The 7,873-nt window shown below is 27.8% G+C and overlaps 1 long non-coding RNA gene across 1 annotated transcript; it reads left to right on the top strand.

Moving 5' to 3' along the window:
- Positions 1–3,293: 3,293 nt before the first annotated feature.
- On the top strand, positions 3,294–4,043 carry LOC114421978. The gene is made up of 2 exons (XR_003668595.1): positions 3,294–3,520; positions 3,691–4,043. It is a non-coding gene; the product is annotated as an uncharacterized LOC114421978 (long non-coding RNA).
- The last annotated feature ends 3,830 nt before the right edge of the window (positions 4,044–7,873 follow it).

The following is a 7,873-nucleotide window of genomic DNA, read 5'->3' as shown; positions in this document are numbered from 1 at the left end:
TATTTAATACACACCCCTCGATTAAATAAATAAATAATCGACAAAATTAGAAATCGTGCTCTTATATCGAGTTGGCTTTAAAACTTGGCTTCAGTTCATGGAGGGTTAGTTTGACTAATGTTAGATTACATATCTTGATAGTTGAGGATCAAATAGTGATGACACAATTGTACTAGGGCATTCCCACGTTGGGATAACTGTTTATGGAGTCATATTTCAACCTTGAAGCACCCCAATAAATGAATAGATCATACGCTTGAATATATAGACGATCTTCAGACCAATCTCTAAAGTTTTTTATGACTAAAAAAATATTTTATACAAATGGAATAATAACTATCATAATGTATTTATTTATACAAATATAATAGTATTAATGTAGACGAATAATAACTATATGATAATTTGATTTTTTAAACAAAAGTTATATCAAGAGACTATTTCAATAGAAAACTGTTATATATAACTTTCTTTTCATTGATAATTACGTAGCTATTAAGCAAAATTACCAAGAGTTGAAGCTGAATTTATCTCAGAGTGGTCTGTTATAAAAGAAAAAATGTGAATTGTGATCTAAGACAGTTTTTTTCATGTAATGCCATGAGTTACTGCCCAAACCCCACAGTATAAAGATACCTAATAGCACAATTTTTCTTTTTATTTTGTTTTAAAAAGTGATAGTACTATGCAAGTAGTAAGAATAAGATATAGAGGTAAGATCTGGTGGGACAAAGAAGCACACATGCTCGAAGTCCCAGACTCGAGATCGACGATGTCACTTTTGTTGGTTGTTTCTTCTACTTTCTTTTGCCCTCCCTTTCTTTTTCCTTTTTATTTCGTTATTTAAAAAAAAAAAATACAAGAACAACATAGTATTTAATTTATATTATCATCTTTGTAAAATGCTGTGTTGTTGAGTGGTGAGTGGTGACCTGGGATGACTCATCCTGAAACATGGCACGTGCATTCTAAGATCCGCATATGAAAAGGTATATTCTTTGAAAAACCTGGGAAAGCAATCCCCATTTTCCATTGATATTCGTAAAGAAAAATTTGAATAATCTAAAACCAATTTTTAAATTAAAAACGTAAAAACCGAGGCCATTCAATCCAGATTGTCTTTGTCCTCCTAATTTTGCACATAGATTACACACACCGTTGATTGCTAGAATATATAAACTTCCATAGTGCAGATCTATTCGCGTGGACTTTACTCTTGCACCCGCAAACCAGATTCAGCTTTCGCCGCTTTTGGGCGAAAAGATTAGTGCGGGTGGGACCATGATCATCCAACGGTTGAAATTTCATGTCATGGGATTACGTGTAAAGGTCGAACGGCTGGGAGATATAGAAGATAAGGGAATAGATTCCTCTTACTTTTTTTTTATATATATATTTTTAAACGAGAAATTAAAGATTAATATAATTTAACTTGGTGACACATGATTGGTGCATAATTTTGTGCTTAAACGCATCAATTTGTGTTCGTGTGTATGAAAAATAATTTATCAGAAAAAATCAATCCCTTAAAATAAAATTTACTATCTGGAAGTTAATTTTTTAGATGGTGCTAAACGGATGGCCAGCCTTTTTTGTGAGGGCTTATCTTTGGCTCACGAACGCAAAAAACTGAGCAGAGGACAACGGAATAAAAAGGACACAGCTAAGCGATGCTGACCATTGCTCTTTAGCCCTTTCCATATTTATTCCCCTAAACGGGATTTGGGGACGAGTCACAACCAGAGGTATTTTACGGTGCAAACGGCAAACTTGACCTAGCTTCTGCGCGTGACCGCACGTTCTACTCAAGAGCGTGGTCTTGTCGTTCCATTGCTGAGTGCTACCAAATACAACTCAAAAACAAAATGACGTTAAAATTAGAAAATTTAGATATTAAGACGGAAATGTATAAAAATAGTGTTGTTTTTCACTCAATTTCTTTTTTTGGAGATTATTATTAAACGGCGAATTACTAATTTTTGTGAATGATGAAAAGGCACACTTTGAAAGTGATCCAATTTGGTATTCGAAACTCGTAAGGCCATCGCAGATCCATTTTGCGTTGTCTTCTTGTGCTAGGTCATGGTTACGTTCTAATATAAATAAATAAAAATCGTTAAGTTTGCACAGCTTACGTTAAAAAATAAATAAATAACCCTTGGCATTTCATATAATTGAATAGTTTTATATACTTATTTATACATATTATTTTATATTTTAATTTTTATAATTTGATTATAGTAATTTATCTTTTCTTTATTTACACTTCAACGTCTTTATCCTAGACAAGCATGAGATGATGCATTTATTATTATTTAGCATAGAGACCTTTTACCTTATTCTGAATTTCTGATCCTTATCCAATCCTAAAACCCAATTGAATTTTCGTTATTTTTGCGTAAAAGTAAAAGTCGCTTTAATAAATATTTTAAGACCACGTATAAAAAACTATTGCTAAAATCTAGAATTATAAAAAATATAATTATATTTTGTAAAATAAGCCTTGTTTGGAAAATATAAATCTTACTTATTAGAAATTTATATCTTTAAATAAATAAACAAAAAAAATCAACTCGAGAATATTTGAAAAGATAATTGTACAGAAAATTATGCTATCGATTTATTTAGCTGAATAAATAAAAAAATAATCGATATTAAAATATTTAAAAATATTATTATATTAAACTATAATATTATTTAATATTTATTTAAAATAATTAAAATATTCAATAAAATATATTAAATAATTCTTAAAGCTCATTAAAAAAGACAAAGTTTCATAATTAATAGGATAGATTTGGTGTGGGGTCCAAGTCCAAGGAAAGCAGTGACGAGACGAGCCGCTACCGTTTCACCCAACGTTGACTTAAGGCGTCCGCCATTATTGCCTTATCAACAATCTCGTATCGCCACGCCGCGTAATCCTTAACCCTTCCTTTCTCCTTTCACACTCTTTACCCTCCCAAACACAAAGCATAAACTAAACTGCATCTAGACAACACACGCTCTATATCTTTTCTCTCTAGTTAATTACCAGTACTTTACTATCTTCTACTTTCTCTTTATGAATTTTTTCAAAAATATCATTTCATCATAATTTGTTTTTTTTTAAATAAATTTATTATTTTCATGACTAATTTAATTTCTTAGTTTGGCTAATTATTTCAGGAAAGACTATATTTTTTATAATCTTATTTATCTATGAAATATTTATTAATTTTATTAATAATTAATTTTTATAAAAAATTTGACTAACTAATCATCTTTAGTGAATTTCTTATTTTCTAGTCATATTTTTCATTTAAGAAGATTCAAACTTGATATCTTATTTATAAAAAAATAAAAAAAATTCTTCAGTACTGGTGACAACTTCGTCTACCGTCGTTAGTGCATCCTCAAGCTTGCACAAGCTAGCTTGCTTAGCGTTTAGCAGCAAAATTGGATAAGTATTCAAACATGCAACACCCTGGTCCAAGCTGATGGAAACCCGTCTACAAAATTGATCTAGTTGTTATAGATTGTATGATTTTTATCTCAAATATAAATTTAAATTTTTGTCGTTGATATAAAGACTTTATTAATCGATACTAGTTGTAATTTATAAATATTTCTGCGAACACTTTTAAAAGGTTGAACTTTATTTTATCTTATTGAATTCATGAAACTTAACTCCCTTAAATTTTGAAACAGCAAAAAAAATGATGAAGAATCAGAACATGTTTATATGTCGGCATGTCGCGGCAGTGAGGTAAATAAAACAGGTTTCAAGATCAGGTGCTGTCTTCTTCCATAAAGACGTGGTTTCCTTTCCATCTAGCTTGATATAATGGTAGGCATGTGTCACGTACGGATACATTGAAGTGAAGTTGGACGATTTGGCTACAATCTCTCATTCATGCGCATCCAACACTTATCAGAATATGTAAATTACTATCCATTAGTATCATTTATCAAGATCTATTTGTGTTTATACCCCAGGGGTGATAGTCAAATGCCTGTCTCCAGAAATTGAAGTTGTGGAAGAAATTTTTAGGGTTATTTAAGTTGTTTTCTCACCTATTTCAGATTTGTTTTTTTAGTTTCGCTTCTAAATTTTGTTGATTTTTAGTTCTGGTCAAATTTCAAATGAATAACTTTAGCCATTCTAACATTTTTAATCAAATTTCTCCATTTTTATCTTTAATACTCAAAATTTGTTATTGGAAGATTGGATTTTTGCTTCCTTTTTTTCATTTTTTATCCTCTCAAAGATTAATTTTGAGGATAAAAAAATGAAAAGAGTAAAAAAAATAGAAGAATTAAAATTAATTTTTTGAAATTCCATAGAAACTAAAAATGAATAAAAATTGTAAAAGAGATTTATCGTTAAGAAAACATTCTCTATTTTGATTTTCTATTTTTAGTTTTTAGTTACAAAAGTGCATTACTAGTAATATTATAATTCAAATTTAATTCAGTGCATTATTGATATTACGGAACCGGGGGTTTCAATGGATATCTATGATAGTTGTCTTACACTTTTAGTTTACTTTGCATTAAAGGATAGACAACTCTTGAATGTGATTTTTTTTTTTTTCATTTTTCTTTACCTATTTTTCTTTCTTTACCTAGGCAAGAAAAAAAATCCCCACTAGTTTCTATTCTACCTATTTTCTTGCGTTATATTTATTCTTACCCGAATGAAATACACTTAATTAGAAGTGTTTAAATACAAATCGATCATAGAAAAATTAAAAACAACTAAAAATCAAATTGATATGATTTTTTTTCAGACTGATTGATTCGGTTGGATTTATATTTTTGAAATCGAATTAAATTGTAACATTTATACTAACACTAATATTACTTTAGTGTTACGTGTACTACTGATATTTTAGAATATTTTTGTAATATCATGTATACGAAATTCATACATATATATTATTTTTTCTTTTTAAAAGATTTTTTTAAGATATTTTTGATTTAAAATATATAATATTTTGTAAATTTTTGTTGCAAAAGACTTAACATATTAATAAGTTTTTTAGATTTATGTTAATAATTTTTTTAATATAATTTTATTTAAAATATGAAAAGAAAGTATATAAATTTTAATAAAATAATATTTTAGTAAAAAACACACAAAAAATAACTAAACTAAACTATAAAATATTTGTTTGATTTGAAATTTATTTTAAATGAAAATTAAACTAAACCAAACCAATTATGTTTTTTAAGTTGGATTCGAATAATTTTCGATAAAAAATTAAACTAAACTGAACGAACACTCCTAACAATAATGTCAAATATTTACTACTTACTACAGTATTTTAGTTGACTAACATCTGTTACCCAATAAATTAATTATGTAGTTATGTCATTATAATTATAATATGAGATATGATATACATATAATAATTTATATAATATTATATTTTGTCTTTATATTTTCCTTCACTCTATCGTTCATTGCATTTTAAATTCAACTTTCATCTTTTTTTTTCTTAATTATATACCTTGTTGTATAATTTGTTATATAAATATCATTTATTTTTTATTTTTTATATTGTCTCCTTCACTTTTTTGTTATGCATGTTATTTTCTTCATTATTTGTTTATTTTCTTTCTTAAAAATTAAACAAATAAAATAATTATTTCCTTTTGTAAGATTATACGTGACAAAATAGATTACTCAATCTGACATGGGTGGTGGTGAGTTATGAATCCAAATCTTCTATGAATTCCTCTCCAACTGCTTTATTGTCCCTAAGATGCATCTGACGGTTAACATTATAAGTTTAAAAAATAAACATTGATGGTTAGATGCATCTTTCCTCGTGTCATGTTTTGTGTCCAAAGAGTCTTATTTTGTTATTCACTCATGACGACCTTTCTAATGTTTGCCACCGTTGGCTTTACTTCAAGCGTTGTACCCGAATTTGTCCTTCACCCGCAACAGCTGCTCCATCATTTACCGCCACAAACTCTGGCCCTGGTGCCAAACCTGATAGCATAATGAATCTCTAACTATGATTGAGATAACATATAGAAATGTTTTTTGGAAGAAAGGGTTTGTTAATGGTGGATTTGCAAAAGAATTGGCAAACTTTGCTCACTCTTAATGTATTGTTTTTTTTTGCTTATGATTTCATTTTTGCATGAAATATTATACTCTACTGACTTGTATTTCATTTGGAAACAATCCCAAGGGTCAACTAACATCATAAGAAATGTTCGAGAACTGTGGGAATTTGACCAATATAAGTTTTTTTTAATTAAATATCACTTTTAGGATGGTTTTTAAATAATTTATCATGCTAAAAAAATTGTTGACGTCAATCAACTAAACTTTACCCAATTAAATATGTAAATGATCTAATAACGTCAACTGAATAACTTCGTTCAATCAAATATATTTTTCAATCAAGTGTAGTCTTTCATGCACGTTGGAAAAACAAAATTTAATGATAAATTAAAAAATATGTTTAACTAGATAAACCAAGTTATTCACACACTAAACAAATGACATTTTTCATAATAACACCATTAGATGGAGCTAAGTTGATTGGTGTCATCAATTTTGTACATGATAAGACTCAATTTGATAAATTGTTTGAAGAATACTCTAAATTGGTATTTAATTTTAAAAAATACCTATATTAATCAAATTCCAGAGAACTGTAATGTTCATCCTCCCCACATAATAATAAGGTGTGCAATTATAAGAATCAGGACACTGAAGATCAGAAAATGCTTGTAGCATTATATATAAACAATCACAATTATAGATAATTAGCTAGTTATTTCATATGCGCACAAAATATTTAATGAAGAAAAAATTTAAACAAAATACAACAGAACACACAAACGAAGACCGGTAGCTAATGATGATTAAGGTTGATTTGGGTTTTCCGCTTAAAGCGGAAATAATGGCGGCAAATGTTGAAGCCAATGTCGCAAGCGAAGGACGAGTTTGGATTCGCCGCTTGTGACAGACCCAACACAGGTGAAGGACTACACGAAGGCGTGTGGCTGTTGGACATAATGCATTCAACGATCAATGCTTGCTAAGATGTATAAAGCAGCTCAAGGGAGATGCAGGAGAGGATTCAGTTTTCATGACTTATAGTATATCAAACCAAAAACTATTCATTTTCTTCAAACTCCCAAAACCAAATTCAAACTCCGCGAAAGTCTTTTTTTTTTTCACGATTTTTTCAAGCTAAGCTTAAATTGAACTACTATATGATTAGGCAAAAAAAAATATATTTAAACTCATTTTTTTGTGTGAATATACTACCTAGGCATTTGTCACTAGATTATATTCCATAAAATTAGTTAAAAAATTAATTAAAAACTCGAAAGTCAGTTAAAAAGTTTAAAAATTAGTTAATAATTAAAAATTATTTTTTTAAAATTAATTTATTAAGTCATAAATATTTGATAGAACTAACTATTTATATAGTTGAAAAATATAAAATCACATTTTAAAAAAATATCAAAAAAATTGAATAAATATTTTAAGATAAAAATAAAATAAAATATAAAAATTTATAAATTAAAATTTTAAAAAATATTACTTAAAATAATATTTTAAAAAACACTAAAATTTACTTATCAAATAATTAAATAATTTTTTAACTAATAAAAATTAAAAACTAATTAAAATAAGTTGCTTAACATCTTAGATGTCTATTTCCTCTAATTTCCTTTGAACTAAGGAAACCTTGTGAAGCTCTTAAAAAAACTGTGTAAAGAAGCTAGCTAGGATTTCACATGTGGTGTAAATCATAAAACTGTTCACAAATTCAAGAAGAAACAATTTTTCTTTTTAATAATTATGGAAGAAACAAAAATAATTGAAGTATAAGTCAAATAAAAAAGAAAGAAGAGA

This window comes from Glycine soja, chromosome 8, assembly GCF_004193775.1.
Source record: "Glycine soja cultivar W05 chromosome 8, ASM419377v2, whole genome shotgun sequence".
Lineage (NCBI taxonomy): Eukaryota > Viridiplantae > Streptophyta > Magnoliopsida > Fabales > Fabaceae > Glycine > Glycine soja.
Note: the sequence above shows the minus strand (reverse complement) of the source record. Positions and strands in the feature narration are given on the sequence as shown.